The sequence below is a fragment of the Ovis canadensis genome, chromosome 1 (genome assembly GCF_042477335.2).
Source record: "Ovis canadensis isolate MfBH-ARS-UI-01 breed Bighorn chromosome 1, ARS-UI_OviCan_v2, whole genome shotgun sequence".
Lineage (NCBI taxonomy): Eukaryota > Metazoa > Chordata > Mammalia > Artiodactyla > Bovidae > Ovis > Ovis canadensis.
In genome coordinates, this window is record NC_091245.1 from 52491932 (window position 1) to 52510329 (window position 18398).

At 38.0% G+C, this 18398-nt stretch overlaps 1 protein-coding gene and 1 non-coding gene across 2 annotated transcripts in view; both read right to left on the minus strand.

The window, feature by feature from the left end:
* Window positions 1-18398, minus strand: part of SLC44A5 (solute carrier family 44 member 5) — a 450883-nt gene that overhangs the window by 378953 nt on the left and 53532 nt on the right. The window lies entirely within an intron of this gene.
* On the minus strand, window positions 4832-4938 carry LOC138431348 (U6 spliceosomal RNA). Its single transcript, XR_011253620.1, has one exon. It is a non-coding gene; the product is annotated as a U6 spliceosomal RNA (small nuclear RNA).

Here is an 18398-nt window from a genome sequence, read left to right on the forward strand (position 1 = left end):
AGGGATTACAAAGGTATGTGATGAAGCCTTTGAGGGTGATGGATACATTCATTATCTTGATTATAGTGATGGTCTAAACTTTAGACCGCTTCTCCAAATAGAATTAGTTTATACTCTAACTGGCTCAAAATTGGGAAAGGAGTGTGACAAGGTTGCGTATTGTCACCCTCCTTATTTAAAGGGCTTCCCTGATAGCTCAGTTGGTAAAGAATCCACCTGCAATGCAGGAGACCCCAGTTCAATTCGTGGGTCAGGAAGATCCTCTGGAGAAGGGACAGGCTACCCACTCCAGTATTCTTGAGCTTCCCTTGTGGCTCAGCTGGTAGAGAATCCACCAGCAATGCAGGGGACCTACAGAAGACCTGAGTTCAATCCCTGGGTTGGGAAGATCCCCTGGAGAAGGGAAAGGCTACCCACTCCAGTAGTCTCACCTGAAGAATTCCATGGACTACAGTCCAGGGGGTTGCAAAGAGTCAGATATGACTGAGCGACTTTCACTTTCTCCTTATTTAACTTATATGCAGAGTACATCATGTGAAATGCCGGACAAGAGGAATCACAAGTTGGAATCAAGATTGCCAGAAGAAATATCAACAACCTGGTTTCACAGGTAATATATACATCCAAACTTATCATATCAGTAATTTTAAATATGTACAGTTTACTGTAGTCAGTAATACCTCAACAAAACTGTTCTTAAAAATGCTAAAAGGAATCTTCAGAAAAGAAGACAAGATTATGATAAAGCTGCACTGAATTGCATATGATCTATTTTGTAACATAAATCTCTAACACAAATATAATGAAGAAAATATTCAGGTTGGAATAATGATGTTATCTAAACCTTATTTAGTGTTTACTCGGAGCCAGGCACTTTGCTGTCCCTCTCACTTAATTCATTTCGTTCACATATCAACAGTATGAAGCAGGCAGTTTTAATATCTCCAAGTTATAAATGAGGAAACTGAGGACCGAGTTAGAAATATGTTCAACTGAGATATAACAATCACTTTCAGTAGCTTAAACAAGAAATGGCCATGAGTGATGATATGGGGTGGGAGGTGGGAGGGGGATTCAGGATTGGGAGCTTGCATACACCCGTGGTGGATTCATGTCAATGTATGGCAAAACCAATACAGTATTGTAAAGTAAAATAAAGTAAAAAATAAATAAATAAAATTTTAAAAAATAAATAAATAAACAACAACAAAGACAAGAGGGCTGGAGGTGGACAATCTGGTGTGCTTTAAGCTGCCAAGCCATGGGTTTGCAAAGAGTCAGACACTACTTGGCAACTCAGTTCAGTTCAGTCTCTCAGTTGTCTCCGATTCTTTGCGACCCCATGAATCACAGCACGCCAGGCCTCCCTGTCCATCACCAACTCCCGGAGTTCACTCAGACCCACGTCCATCGACTCAGTGATGCCATCCAGCCATCTCATCCTCTGTCGTCCCCTTCTCCTCCTGCCCCCAATCCCTCCCAGCATCAGAGTCTTTTCCAAGGAGTCAACTCTTTGCATGAGGTGGCCAAAGTACTGGAGTTTCAGCTTTAGCATCAGTCCTTCCAGAAAAATCCCAGGGCTGATCACCTTCAGAATGGACTGGTTGGATCTCGTTGCACTCCAAGGGACTCTCAAGAGTCTTCTCCAATTCCACAGTTCAAAACCATCAATTCTTCTGCACTCAGCTTTATTTATAATCCGACTCTCACATCCATACATGGCTACTGGAAAAACCATAGCCTTGACTAGACAGACCTTAGTCGGCAAAGTAATGTCTCTTCTTTTGAATATGCTATCTAGGTTGGTCATAACTTTTCTTCCAAGGAGTAAGTGCCTTTTAATTTCATGGCTGCAGTCACCATCTGCAGTGATTTTGGAGCCCCCCCAAAATAAAGTCTGTCACTGTTTTCACCATTTCCCCATCTGGTTTTAGAAAAGGCAGAGGATCCAGAGGTCAAATTGCCAACATCCATTGGATTATCGAAAAAGCAAGAGAGTTCCATAAAAACACCTATTTCTGTTTTATTGACTATGCCAAAGCCTTTGACTGTGTGGATCACCCCAAACTGTGGAAAATTCTGAAAGAGATGGGAATAACAGACCACCTGACCTACCTCTTGAGAAATCTGTATGCAGGTCAGGAAGTAACAGTTAGAATTGGACATGGAACAATAGACTGGTTCCAAATAGGGAAAGGAGTATGTCAAAGATGTATATTTGTCACACTGCTTTTTAAACTTATATGTAAAGTACATCATGAGAAATGCTGGGCTGAATCAAGCACAAGCTGGAATCAAGACTGCTGGGAGAAATATTACTAACCTCAGATATGCAGATGACACCATCCTTATGGCAGAAAGCAAAGAAGAACTAAAGAGCATCTTGATGAAAGTGAAAGGAGAGAGTGAAAGAGTTGGCTTAAAGCTCAACATTCAGAAAACTAAGATCATGGCATCTGGTCCCATCATTTCATGACAAATAGATGGAGGAACAGTAGGAAGTACTAGGGTAGATGTATATAATTTGCACCACAAATGTCCTTCCAATTCTGATTTCTATTTCCTTCACATTTTTATTTTTCTTTTTCTTTTTTTTTTTTTTTTTTTTTTTTACTTCTCTAGAAGTAACAGCAAGATAGTTGAGCAAGATGTTCAAGTAAGGGCAAGAAAACTATAGAGTTTATGCCTGGCAAGTTTTAGAAACATACTATCTAAAATTTTTATCACTTAAATATAACACAAATTTTCAAATTACTTTCCCAAAGATTGAGTGTGTTGCTTCTGCAGACATATCAGTTATTTTCTGTTCCAAGTTTCAGACTACTGCCTAGAAACCAGCGCAGATTCTACATTTGTACTGAAACCAACAGAAGAGGGTATTCAAGACAAGCACAATTCACTGCACTTTATCATCTATGAGCACGAAGGCTGCACAATGTTGAATTTCTCTTCCACTCAGAGAAAAGGAAACATACATATACAAACACCTCCTTAACAGTGTTGGTTAGCTGCTTTAAAATAAAACAACGTAAAGATCATATTCAAAGAAAACCCAAGCTTTATATAGAACCACAGGACATGAGCTATATACACATTCCTTCTATCATCAATGATTTTGTGATATTTCAATGTAGGCCCTGAGACCTCAATATTTTTTTCTAATTTTTTGGCTGCACCACATGGCATGTGGGACCTTAGTTCCCCAACCAGGGACTGAGCCAGCACCCCCGCAGTGGAAGAACAGTCTGAATCACTGGACTGCCAGGGAAGTCACTGTCATAAAACCAATACTGACTACTCTGAGAAAAACACATTCAAATGTAATCAAACTCAACCAAAGAGAAGGAAATTGCAGAGTGATCTCAGTCATACATTTCCTCTGAAAATCAAAAGATAAAACAGATTATTATTACTATAACATAACTCAGATAATCTCAATGATAGCCACTCAAGAATTCCCAAAGCTTTCAGGGAGTCAGTGGACAATCACTAAGTGCTTACTGACCAGAGGCCATTTTCCAGGCACTGTGCTGGATGTGCAGACAAGTACTTTCTCACACAAAGTCTATTATCTATTGATAAGTCTTACAAGAATAAAACTATGAAAAAATAAGTGTTCTTAAAGTGTTAAAGTGAAATATACAGAAACTGTAGTAAATAAACAGTCTTTAATCAGTAGTCATTGTCTGACTCAAACAAGTGTAATAGGAAATCATGATGAGCAGTCAGGGAAAAGAAAGCAGCACTGAAAGAGTTTTAAATGATGCACAGGCTATGAACACAAAAAGTAGAATGGTTTAAATGCTAGGAATCACACAAAAGGGCACAGAGTTAGAAACACACACAGATGATAGGAGTTGGGTAGGTTACAGAAAGGACAGTCTTGGTTTCCATGATCAGTTAGCATCAAGCACTGGGTATGAATGTTGGACAATTAAGTTAGATGCACTGAGTGCTATTCTTATTCATCAGAGGGCAAATAGAATGAATACAATCACAGAAAACTAATCAAACTGATCATATGGACCACAGCCTTGTCTAACTCAGTGAAACTATGAGCAATGCCATGTAGGGCCACCCAAGACGGATGGGTCATGGTGGAAAGTTCTGACAAAACGTGGTCCACTGGAGAAGGGAATGGCAAACGACCTCAGTATTCTTGCCTTGAGAACCCAATGAACAGTATGAAAAGGCAAAAAGATATTACACTGAAAGATGAACTCCCCAGGTTCATAGGTACCCAATATGCTACTGGAGAAGAGTAGAGAAATAACTCCAAAAAAAAGAAAGAAACAGAGCCCAAGTGAAAACAATGTCCAGTTGTGGATGTGATTGGCGATGGAAGTAAAGAACAATGTTGTAAAGAACAACATTGCATAGTAACCTGGAATGTTAGGTCCGTGAATCAAGGTAAATTGGAAGTAGTCAAAAAGGAGATGGCAAGAGTGAACATAGACATTTTAGGAATCAGTGAACTAAAATGGACTGGAATGGGTGAATTTACTTCAGATGACAATTATATCTACTATTCTGGGAAATAATACCTTAGAAGAAATGGAGTAGCCATCATAGTCAACAAAAGAGTCCAGAAATGCAGTACTTGGATACACTCTCAAAAATAACAGAATGATCTCTGTTAGTTTCCAAGGCAAACCATTCAATATCACAGTAATCCAAGTCTATGTCCCAACCAGTAATGCTGAAGAAGCTGAAGTTGAATGGTTCTATGAAGACTTACAAGACCTTTTTAAAAAAAAATTTTTTTGAGGGTTGATCAGGTTTATTGACCGTCTCTTGAGGGGACAATGTAAGGGCGGCCCTGCACCAGCACAAAAATATGGAACGCTTCACGAATTTGCATGTCATCTTTGAGCAGGGGCCATGCTAATCTTCTCTGTATCGTTCCAATTTTAGTATAGGTGCTGCTGAAGAGAGGACTACAAGACCTTTTAGAACTAACACTTGAAAAAGATGTCCTTTTCATCATAGGGGACTAGAATGAAAAAGTAGGAAGTCAAGAGATACCTGGAGGAACAGGCAGATTTGGTGTTGGAGTACAGAATGAAGCAGGGCAAAGGCTAACAGAATTTTTCCAAGGAAACATACTGGTTGTATCAAACACCTTCTTCCAACAAGGCAAGAGAAGACTCTACACATGGACATCACCAGATGGTCAACACCGAAATCAGATTGATTATATTCTAGGTAGCCAAAGATGTAGAAGCTCTATACAGTCAACAAGACTGGGAGCTGACTATGGCTCAGATCTCCTTATTGCCAAATTCAGACTTAAACTGAAGAAAGTAGGGAAAACCACTAGACCATTCAAGTATGACATAAATCAAATCCCTTATCCCTTATACAGTGGAAGCGAGAAATAGATTGAAGTGATTAGATCTGACAGACAGAGTGCCTAAAGAACTATGGACAGAGGTTCACTACATTGTACAGGAGGCAGTGATCAAGACCATCCCCAAGAAAAAGAAATGCAAAAAGGCAAAATGGTTGTCCGAGGAGACATTACAAATAGCTGAGAAAATAAGAGAAGCTAAAGGCAAAGAAGAAAAGGAAAGATACACCCCATCTGAATGCAGAATTCCAAAGAATAGCAAGGAGAGATGAGAAAGCCTTCCTCAATGATCAGTGCAAAGAAATAGAGGAAAATAATAGAATGGGAAAGACTAGAGCTGTCTTCAAGAAAAACAAAAATCCCAAGGGAAAATTTCATGCAAAGATGGGCACAATAAAGGGCAGAAATGGTATGAACCTAGCAGAAGTAGAAGATATTAAGAAGACGGGGCAAGAATACACAGAAGAACTACACACAAAAAGATCCTCACGACCCAAATAAGCATGGTGCTGTAATCACTCACCTAGAGCCAGACATCCAGGACTGTGAACTCAAGAAAGCCTGAGGAAGCATCACTATGAACAAAGCTAGTGAAGGTGATGGAATTCCAGTTGAGCTATTTCAAATCCTGAATGATGATGCTGTGAAAGTGCTGCACTCAATATGCCAGCAAATTTGGAAAACTCAGCAGTGCCCACAGAACTGGAAAAGGTCAGTTTTCATTCCAATCTCAAAGAAAGACAATGCCAAAGAATGTTCAAACTACCGCACAATTGCAATCATCGCACACTCTAGCAAAGTAATGCTCAAAATTCTCCAAGCCAGGCTTGGAGAACAGTACATGAACCATGAACTTCCAGATGTTCAAGGTGGATTTAGAAAAGGCAGAGGAACCAGAGATCAAATTACCAACATCCAATGGATCATCAAAAAAGCAGGAGAGTTCCAGTAAAAACATCTACTTCTGCTTTATTGACTATGCCAAAGCCTTGACTGTGTGAATCACAAGACACTGTGGAAAATTCATTAAGAGATGGGAATATAAGACCACCTGACCTGCCTCCTGAGAAATCTGTATGCAGGTCAAGGAGCAACAGTTAGAACTGGACATGGAAAAATGGACTGGTTCAAAATTGGCAGAGGACTACGTCAAGGCTGTATATCGTCACCCTGCTTATTTAACTTATATGCAGAATACATTATGCAAAGTGATGGACTAGATGAAACACAAGCTGGAATCAAGAACGCAGGGAGAAATATCAATAACCTCAGATATGCAGATGATATCACCCTTATGGCAGAAAGCAAAAAAGAACTAAAGAGCCTCTTGAGGAAAGTGAAAGAGAATGAAAAAGCTGGCTTAAAACTCAACATTCAGAAAACTAAGATCATGGCACCTGGCCCCATCACTTCATGGCAAACAGATGTGGAAACAATGGAAACAGTGAAAGACTTAATTTGGGGGGGGGGGGCTCCAAAATCACTGCAGATAGTGGCTGCAGCCATGAAAGTAAAAGACGCTTGCTCCTTGGAAGAAAAGCTATGACCAACCTAGAGACCATATTAGAAAGCAGAGACATTACTTTGTTAACAAAGGTCCGTCTAGTCAAAACTATGATTTTGAGGTGTGAGAGTTGGACCATAAAGAAAGCTGAGCACTGAAGAATAGGTGCTTTTGAACTGTGATGTTGGACAAGACTCTTAAAAGTCCCTTGGACTACAAGGAGATCAAACCAGTCAATCCTAAAGGAAATCTGTTCTGAATATTCACTGGAAGGACTAATGTTGAAGATGAAATTCCAGTACTTTAGCCACATGATGAGAAGGACCTGACTCATTAGAAAAGACCCTGATGCTGGTAAAGACTGACAGCAGAAGGAAAGGGGACAACGGGGGATGAGATGGTTGCATGGCATCACCGACTCCTTGGACATGAGTTTGAGCAAGCTCCAGGAGATGGTGAAAAACAGGGAAGCCTGGCATGCTGCAGTCCATGGGGTCACAAAGAATCAACATGACTGAGAAACTGAACAATAAAAACTTCTAATAGGGTTAAAAATCACCCCTGATTAAAACTAATTTGCTTCAAGACTCTTATATATCTGTCCTTAGGCTAATTCAACACTCTGCTAGCCATTAATTGTGGCTTCTGGCAGCAAACAAGATGTCAGTGTCTATTTCCATGCATTATTTTTATCTGAAATCTTCCCTATGCATGATCCAAATTTACTGGAATCATAGTCTGTTCTCTGTAGTATGTGAAAAAGTGGAGAAACCAATTATGTGTAATTAGTCATGGAGTCACACTATATTATCAGAGTTTATTATTAGCAAATTTCTTGACAATAGAAAGGACAAGAATAGAAATATTTTATTACAATGGAGCTATGCTGGGGTAATTTGTTCAAATTACTCTTATCCTAAAAAAAAAAAAATTACTATTACCTCGTTTAATTTTTTTCTCCATAGTATTTAATGCAAATCAGTATACTTTACACACATTTGTCACTTCTTTTATTGTCTTTCCTCTCCCAGGGAATGGAACTGTTATGAGAACAGTGGCCTTGGTATTTTTCACTACATATCTCCAGCACCCATAACATTCAGTACTGCAGGGCTTAATATTCCAGCATTATAAACAATCAATAAATAGTTAATGACTTTATCATTTAGGAGGCATTGGGAGAGTCCTATGATCCTTGGCTAAATAAAATTAAAAACAGAAAATCAAATGCTTTAAATTTTAACTATTCTGTATCACAAAATCCTTCCAATTTCCTAAGGACTCCTTCTCTACTGTAGTCAAAAACAACGTTTGGCACTTTCAACAAGCGCTGAAGAAAAGTGATTGAGGTTATCATTTACTGTCATATTATGGTTATTTCAAAATTTATTGCTTATTACTTTATAATTTACCATGAAGTGATGGCTATAACCTGATTTGCATTGGAATAAGGGAAATGTGAAATTTTCTATTTTGAAATTCAGGTTACTTCTCATCAAGAGACACATTAATATAATATTTTTTCATTGTAACAAACACTTTAGGATATTTCTAAAATTATGATAAATATTCCCCTTGTAGATAGTCACATTAGGTTCTAGTATTTTACACTTTTATTAATATTTTTTCTCCTTTGCCCCACCCCAATCATCACTCCTCTATAAAAAAATATTTTCAATTCCTGAACATCTTTCTCTTCTTTAGAGATAATTCCAAAAATTACATCATCATTTTTGCATAATTTTATTTATTATTTTATGACAGGAATTGTTAAGATAACATTATAACTTTTATCTTTATAATACTTATGAAAATTTCCCCTTAATCTTTACCTCCAGCCAACTTAGAATCTGTAGCCTCCCAAAATCCTTTTCTCTATCAACATGATAGCCATCATCCACTTTTCTTAGCTATGATTTTTCACTCTGACACTCTGTTCTAGCTATCATGACACCATAATAAGCTTCAAAATGTAAAACAAACCTGGTGCTAGGAAAACTGGACAGCTACATGTAAAAGAATGAAATTAGAACACTAGAACACTGTTTATAATGGCCAGGACATGGAAACAACCTAGATGTCCATCAGCAGATGAATGGATAAGAAAGCTGTGGTACATATACACAATGGAGTATTACTCAGCCATTAAAAAGAATACATCTGAATCAGTTCTAATGAGATGGATGAAACTGGAGCCTATTATACAGAGTGAAGTAAGCCAGAAAGAAAAACACCTATACAGTATACTAACACATATATATGGAATTTAGAAAGATGGTAAGGATAACCTTGTATGCGAGACAGCAAAAGAGACACAGATATATAGAACGGACTTTTGGACTCAGAGGGAGAGGGAGAGGGTGGGATGATTTGGGAGAATGTCATTGAAACATGTATACTATCATGTAAGAAACGAATCGCCAGTCTATGTTCGATACAGGATACAGGATGCTTGGGGCTGGTGCACGGGGATGATCCAGAGAGATGGTATGGGGTGGGAGGGGGTAGGGGGGTTCAGGATTGGGAACTCATGTACACCCGTGGTGGATTCATGTCAATGTATGGCAAAACCAATACAGTATTATAAAGTAAAATAAAGTAAAAATAAAAATTTTTTAAAAAATAAAAAAAAGAACACTTCCTAACACCATATACAAAGATAAACTCAAAACAGATTAAAGACCTAAATGTAAGACCAGAAACTATAAAACTCTTAGAGGAAAACATAAGCAGAACACTTGATGACATAAATCAAAGCAAGATCCTCTATGACCCATCTCCTAGAGTAATGGAAATAAAAACGAAAGTAAACAAGTGGGACCGGATTAAACTTGAAAGCTTTTGCACAGCAAAGGAAACTATAAGCAAGGTGAAAAGACAACCTTCAGAATGGGAGAAAATAATAGCAAATGAAACAACTGACAGAGGATTAGTTTCCAAAATACACAAGCAGCTCATACAACTCAATACTAGAAAAACAAACAACTCAATCAAAAAGTGGGAAAAAGACTAAATAGACATTTCTCCAAAGAAGACACATAGATGGCTAACAAACACATGAAAAGATGCTCATCACTCATTGTTAGAGAAATGCAAATCAAAACTACGAGATATCACCTCACACCAGATAGAATGGCAATCATCAAAAAGTCTACAAACAATAAATGCTGAGAGAGTGTGGAGAAAAGGGAACACTCTTGCACTGTTGGTGGGAATGTAAATTGATATAGCTGCTATGGAAGACGGTATGGAGATTCCTTAAAAAACTAGGAATAAAACCACCATATGACCCAGCAATCCCACTCCTAGGCACATACCCTGAGGAAATCAAAATTGAAAAAGACACATGTATCCCATGGTTCATTGCAGCACTTTTTACAATAGCTAGAACATGGAAGCAACCTAGATGTCCATCAACAGATGAATGGATAAAGAAGTTGTGCTACATATACACACAACGGAATATTACTCAGCCATAAAAGGAATTCATCTGAGTCAGTTCTGATGAGGTGGATGAATCTAGAACCTATTATACAGAGTGAAGTGATTCAGAAAAAGAAAGATAAATATTTTATTCTAATGCACATATACGGAATCTAGTAAAGTGGTACTGAAGAATTTATTTACAGGGCAGCAGTGGAGAAATAGACAGAGAATAGACTTATGGAGATGGGGAGAAGGGAGGAGAGGGTGAGATATATGGAAAGAGTAACATGGAAACTTATATTACCATATGTAAAATAGATAGCCAATGGGAATTTGCTGTATGGCTCAGGAAACTCAAATAGGTTCTCTGTATCAACCTAGAGGGGTGGGATGGGGAGGAAGATGGGAGGGAGGTTCAAAAGAGAGGAGATATATGTATACCTATGGCTGATTCATGTTGAGGTTTGACAGAAAACAACAAAATTCTGTAAAGCAATTATCCTTTAATAAAAAAATTAATTAATTTTTTAAAAATGTGAAACCCAAGAAACAGCTTGCAAGAAAACACTGTGAAGTTTTCTCAGATATATTTCACTATTATATTTAAAACCTTTTGTCTGTTTTGAAATTGTTTAACATTCCTTTCAACTACTGAAATTTCTTTTTGTTATTTTTTTTCTTTGATAATAGGTTCTGTGGCATTTTAAATATAGATTACACATAAATATCATTAAGATAGTAAAGTTTGGTTTAACATAGTATAGTTTTACACAAGAACATTTCATAAACGTTTGCAAATATCGTTATTCACAACAGCCAAGATACAGAACAGAAGCAATCTACGTGTTCAAAGGATAAAGATAAGGCATAGACATGCACACATACACATAAGAACATTATACAGCCATTAAAAAGAATGAAATCTTGCCACTTATGACAACACGGATGGGTCTAGAGGAATTATGCTAAGTGGGTAAGTCAAATAGAGAAAGACATATATTGTATTTTATTCATATGTCAAATCTAAAAAAAGAAAACAGAAACAGACATAGATACAGAGAACATATACAGTGCTAGGCATCAATTATATCTCAATAGGACTGGAAGAAAAAAGTATGCAAGTAAAATAATCCCCACTTTGGTGGGAAAATAAAAGGATTTTGGATGTAAGTAGAGTTTTACAGTAAAACCTCAGAGATAGTTTTTGTGGGAGATGCAAAACTAAGTCAAGCAATTGCTGAAGTTAACAATTTAAGACAAATACTAACACTGAAGTATAAGGCAAGTGTAAAGTTAATATTTTTAAAATATTCATTTGTATTTTAATGACACACCTAAATAAGAAAGGGCCTCATTCAGAAAACATTCTGTATAAGAAGTTTATCTGTTGTGCCTACTCTGAACTCTAAAATCTTCAAATTTTCTTCCCTACCATCTCATTCAAATACTATCTTTAATACTATTTGGAAAATTATTTTTGTATTACAAATGATAGCCAAAAGGATTAAAGAATAACTGAATCAATATTGTAAGATAAATTATATATAGACAAATAACTTAGAATATGCTTTTACTCTTCATAAGACAAGCCAGGGTCATGGTCTTGGTATCAAATGTAAGAAAAACAGTTATATTTATGGGAACTCATCATCCTAAACCATATAACTGAAAATAACACATTGTTCCATTGCATCAGATATGGAGGTATTTGACTATTCCAGTTTTCACAAAGGTGTCTGAAAATTACACATGCAGTGTATCATATCCAACTCTGCTTCAAATGTATCCAACTCTGCAACCCCACAGACTGTAGCCTGTCACGCTCCACTGTCCATGGGGATTCTCCAGGCAAGAATACTAAAGTGGGTTGCCATGCTCATCTCCAGGGGATCTGCCCAACCCAAGGATCAAATCTAGGTCTCCCGCATTGCAAGTGGATTCTTTACCATCTCAGCCACCAGGAAAGCCCAAGAATACTGGAGTGCGTAGCCTATCCCTTCTTCAGGGGATCTTCCTGACCCAGGAATCAAACCAAGGTCTCCTGCATTGCAGGTGGGTTCTTTACCAGCTGAGCTACCAGGAAAGCCCAAATCATAAGAACTTTCCTTAAAAAGTTTAATCGGAAAATATACAGATTACTAATAAAGTGCATAAGGCAAAAATCTGAATTATGCTGCTGAAATTTAGAATCTGCACCTAGCAGCATACAGAAAAACAGAGAGAGAGACTGGTTTATTTCCATGTCTCCACATATTTAAATGATGTGAAATTATATTAAAAGATTCTTACCAAAGTCATCACAACATTTCACCTCGTTAATTAGCATACTATCCAAATACACTCTGGCTTATTAAAAGTTTGAATATGCCAATGAACTATCTTGACCCAGAAAGGACATGAAAAGTACTGTCATCTAACACTAAACCCAAAGAAGCAGCACTGAAGGCCTTTACAGGAAAAGTAGAGCTCTTTCTGCTTTGGGAGAATTCATTTCAAATTAAGCATCTTAATTTTATGCTGAAGTGATTCACTAGGGTGAGGGAAAAACAAATTTGATTTTCAAGCATCAATCAATAGGATCAATTGGCATTAAAGCATAAGAGTTAAAAGCTTATCAATTTGGCTCTGAGGATTTCTGAACAGATTACCTCCCTTTCATAATACCAGCAGAAGAAATTTCAGTATCTGCAAGTGACCTGGAACAATTCTGAGAATGAAAGAATAAATGATTCAAAGTTGTTTGTAAATTGTTGCCCATTTAGAAACATTTATCTGAGGTTTCTACTTCAGGTTAAACCTTAATGAGGTTGTCTACCCATCAGCATCACAAAGCCAACCCATTTTCAGAAACCGTGACTGGCAAGGGAGTCTTTCGGTCTATTTCCATCTGAATAGCCTCACATTAAATTATGCTTAAAAACAAAGCATTCACATTTTTGAAAGGATACAAAACACTGATTAGTTCATCCTCAAAATGTTTAGCAAGATCTCAGCAGGAGATTAAGGGAAGTCTAGAGAGAACAATCAAGCTCTTGCTAAACAGGAAAACTCACCTTGCCTCAAAAAATTGCCAATAATGTACAAAGTTACAGCAGCAGCAATTATGGCCAATGCTGTACTCTTGTGTATGGGAACTCAGAACTAAAATGCATATCAGAGTGTTTTAGAAGAGTGTGATCATTCAGTACAGGGATTCAACTTTACATTAATGTTAGTTATAAAGAGGTCCAGCACTTGCCCTATTAGAACTTGGCAGTACAACCCTTCCAAATGGCCCCATCCAGTTCTGTTTGACTAGACACATTTCTTTCTCTTCACTCCAGGCAGTAGAGTGGAAAGTTAGACAGTGTTTGGTGTCAGATCCAGGTTCAAGTTCTTGCTTTGTACTTATGAGTTCTGCAAATCATTTTACTTCTTTGACTCTCAGTTTCCTCCTCTATAAAATGTGGGTAATAATTCCTACCTCCAGAAACAATTATGAGAATTAATAACACAGTTTCTCTGAAGTGTCTGGCACCGGAAAAGTATGAGGTGCTTTTCCTACCTGATATAGATAGAGCTTTATAGGTAGTAAAGTAACATTTGAGAGACAAACTTATGAAATTTCATGCAATTAAACTTTGGCTTCCAAAACAACACTGAAGATGTTATTTTTCATACTAAGGAATTATTCTAATGTAAAAAAAAAACTGGAAAACAAAAAAGCTTTACTCTTCAAATAACTACCTTAAAACATTCTACTTCTGGCTCTCTGTTCATGACAATGAACTAGGAGCATTATGCAGTAATGAGGCACTTTTGAAATCAGTGTTTGAAGCCTGTGAGACTGGGAAAAACCAGAATGTCACAGCACCAGAAGTTATTGAGACTCAGTGCCTGATAATTAGAGTCCCAATACATATAAAATTAGAAGGGGTAGAAGTTTATCATAGTTCAGTTCAGTTCAGTCGCTCAGTCATGTCCGACTCTTTGAAACCCCAAGAACCGCAGCACTCCAGGCCTCCCTGTCCATCACAAACTCCAAGAGTGCACCCAAACCCATGTCCATTGAGTCAATGATGCCATCCAACCATCTCATCCTCTGTCGTCCCCCTCTCCTCCTGCCCTCAATCTTTCCCAGAATCAGGGTCTTTTCCAATGAGTCAGCTCTTCACATCAGGTGGCCAAAGTATTGTAGTCTCAGCTTCAACATCAATCCTTCCAATGAACATCCAGAACTGATCTCCTTTAGGATGGACTGGTTGGATCTCCTTGCTGTCCAAGGGACTCTCAAGAGTCTTTTCCAACACCACAGTTCAAAAGCATCAATTCTTCAGCACTCAGCTTTCTTTATAGTCCAACTCTCACAGCCATACATGACCACTGGAAAAACAATAGCCTTGACTAGATGAACCTTTGTTGGCAAAGTAATGTCTCTGCTTTTTAATATGCTGTCTAAGTTGGTCATAACGTTCCTTCCAAGGAGTAAGCGACTTTTAATTTCATGGTTGCAATCACCATCTGCAGTGATTTTGGAGCCCAAAAACATAAAGCCAGCCACTGTTTCCACTGTTTTCCCATCTATCTGCCATGAAGTGATGGGACCGGATGCCATGATCTTCGTTTTCTGAATGTTGAGCTTTAAGCCAACTTTTTCACTCTCCTCTTTCACTTTCATCAAGAGGCCCTTTATTTCTTCTTCACTTTCTGCCATAAGGATGGTGTCATCTGCATATCTGAGGTTGTTGATATTTCTCCCGACACTCTTAATTCCAGCTTGTGCTTCTTCCAGCCCAGTGTGTCTCATGATGTACTCTGCATAGAAGTTAAATAAGCAAGGTGACAATATACAGCCTTGATGCACTCCTTTTCCTATTTGGAACCAGTCTGCTCTTCCATGTCCAGTTCTAACTGTTGCTTCCTCTCCTGCATACAGATGGCTCAAGAGGCAGGTCAAGAGGCAGGTCAAGAGGTCTGGCATGCCCATCTCTTTCAGAATTTTCCACAGTTTATTGTGATCCACACAGTCAAAGGTTTTTGCATAGTCAATAAAGCAGAAATAGATGTTTTTCTGAAACTCTTCTTGCTTTTTCAATGATCCATCAGATGTTGGCAATTTGATCTCTGTACTGTTTTATTATGATAACAATACACATGATTGTCACTTCGAGTCTACTTGTAACAACTAAAGTTCTTCTTTGAGATTCAGAAGTCATCTTCATAGAATGAAATTAGCAATAAACATGCTTTTATTTTTCGAAGGTCTGAGACTGGGTCTATTTTCAAAAATGTCAATTCCAGTTATGGTTAAAGCAGAATATGTTTTTACATTCTTACTGTAATTTTAAATAGCCATGCAAAATAGCACTGTCCAAAAGTTCCAATATTAGCATGAAAATAAACCATCCTGCCAAAAGGTCAATATTTTTTATCATCTCTAACACTTTTTTCCAAAGCTAGATGTGGAAAGAAAATGTACTCTACCCCATATATAATAACATCAGAATTTCCACAGAAGATGAACTCCCTTGTCGTGGAATTAGGACCATTCATATAATTTGCTAAGCAGAAATATCTGAAAGTAACAAAGCACAGGTATTCTAATTATATTCCTGTAGGTTATAAGCAGTGATATTAATATATCGGTTTAAAAGAATGAGTGACCATCAGCTGGATGTGGGTGTGGAAGGAAAAGAGAATGATGACAGGTGTGCTGGTCTGCTGCCCCTTCCCCCCTTCGATAGAAGATCAGGAAGAACCAGAAGGGCAGGGTGGGGCCATCTCCCAGGTAGGAATGGCACTAGCACTTCATTTCTAGGCTTGGTGGGGAGGGAAGCGAGAACCAACCACACCCATGGGCTGATTACTTTTCCTCAGTTCTCCTCAAGAATAGAGTAGAAAGTGGGGAGAAGGACGGGTGTTTGGGAGGCAGTCCAGGAGGAAGCAGGCTTCTCCTCTAACTTGTGTTCTCCACATTTCCTTGCCTAGTGTTAACCTACTGAGTTTGGCGGCCAAGTCTGGTGAGCCAGGAGTGGCTGCTTCTCTTGGATGCTCTCAAATAGAACCCTGTCCTTCAAGCCACTTCTGTGATCCCTGATTGCTGCCGGTTATCCTTCCTGGACCAGGAGATGGGTAATGCACATATGGTACCAACGTGGTACCAAGATTCCAAAATTAGTTCGTGGCCAGTCCACACGTCCTCTCAGTTATGGTGAATCATACCCAGATAGTCTCGTGTGCCGTTGATATCGTCTCGCTTCCTGCTTATGCTAAATGGAGATGGCTCTGTTACTTCAACTACAGACAAGAGGAGACTAGTCTAGAGAATTAAAATAGCCCACTAATTCAACAGCAACAAAGAATGGCTGAGATTAAAAGAAAGGAGTCCTCAGCGTACCTGAGAGTTTTTGAAGAATTGTTCATTCTAAAATCCTAAGAAGAGGGTAGAATTCCTATAGAGTAAACTGCTTCCATGATGTTGGCTGGCAAAAGAACCTTTAGAGTAAATGACTCATACATAAAAATGTAGAAAACTTAAGAGTATGATACCACTTACAGCAGCTGCTAACAGAAAAGACAGTGGGAGGTGACCTTGGAAGGATTATGAAATTTAAAAAAAAAAAAAAAAGAGCTTAAGATTTAGGGTCTGAAAGAGCAACTAATATGCTAGAATAATTCTAAATGCTTTTTAATAAGGGTGAGGATGCAGGGGCAAAGGCAGGTTATAATTTAAGCTTTCCCATTTCTCTGAGATTGTTTTCTGAATAAGTATACTTGATACAGATATCCAAGGGAGAAGAAAAATAGAACATAGACTACTTATTATTGGTAGAGCAATTTCTCTGAAATAGTAGCTCATAACTTATTAATGTGTGGCTACAGCTACCTTACAGTTGCAGTAATGAACACCGTCTTTTCAGCATATAGTTAAATACATGTAGCTAGACACAAGGTGTCCTTCCCCACTAATGATGCTAATTTATGGATCGGTGCCTAAGAAATTGACATTGTGGGAATGCAGTAAATTCTGTTTTGTACTTTTTCTCCATACAGGAAGTCTTCACAGGGAAGTCAGCAAAACAACTGTTGTGGCTACAGCAGTCAATCAATTTAAATAGAAATTCTAATGTACAGTTTGAAAGCTCTAAGAGTCATTCACTTAAGCACAAGACTTTATCATCAATGAAGGATATATTTTGTTTAATTTTTCTTATTAAAATCCCTTCAAGTACAAGTACCCAGGGAAAAAAATGTATTTTTCAAAATAAATCCAAAGCTTAACTTTCAATGTTAGTTTTACACACCAACTCTTCTGAAGGGCACAAATCATCAGAAATAGTGACAGGACAAATTGAAGATAAAGCAGAGTTCTTCCCAACAACCTATCAGCTCACCCTCTCAATTCTAACTAGTCCAGACACAGACCTATCCCATTTTTCACTTTCCCCAGGGTCCTTCCTACTTTGAGAGATTCCTAAGAGCTTGACCTCTTTCTTAGAATTTTTCCTCTTGCTTCCCAGTCTCCATACCACTATCTGCTTTGTCCTCCTTTAGCTGTTCAGCTTTTTCTTCCATATTTCTCAAAGTAGTCCTAAGATTCCCAACCTCATAGTCTCCCACAATGACGCAGACTGAAAAACTATACTCACCTGCAATGGCTTCCTCCTCTTCTCTGTTCAATCTATCCTTCACAAGATAAAATATCCTTAGCCACTAATTCTCCCTTAATATGTTTTTAATTTCCCTTCCCAGAGGAATCTGATGGCTTCCGTTTCTTTCCTACATCAATTCCAAATGCTTAATTGTATAAGTCAATTATCAGCAACCTCCATCAATATTCATGTGACTATCTCCTTACAATTTGAATTAATGAATTCACACACACACACATACAGACACATCTGTGTTTTTATATGTACTAATACTTGTTTCTAACCTGCATATAGGTCAGCAAGCAACAGTTAGAACTGGACATGGAACAATAGACTGGTTCCAAATAAGAAAAGGAGTACATCAAGGCTGTATATTGTCACCCTGCTTATTTAACTTCTATGCAGAGTACATCATGAGAAACGGTGGGCTGGAAGAAGAACAAGCTGGAATCAAAATTGCTGGGAGAAATACCAATCACCTCAGATA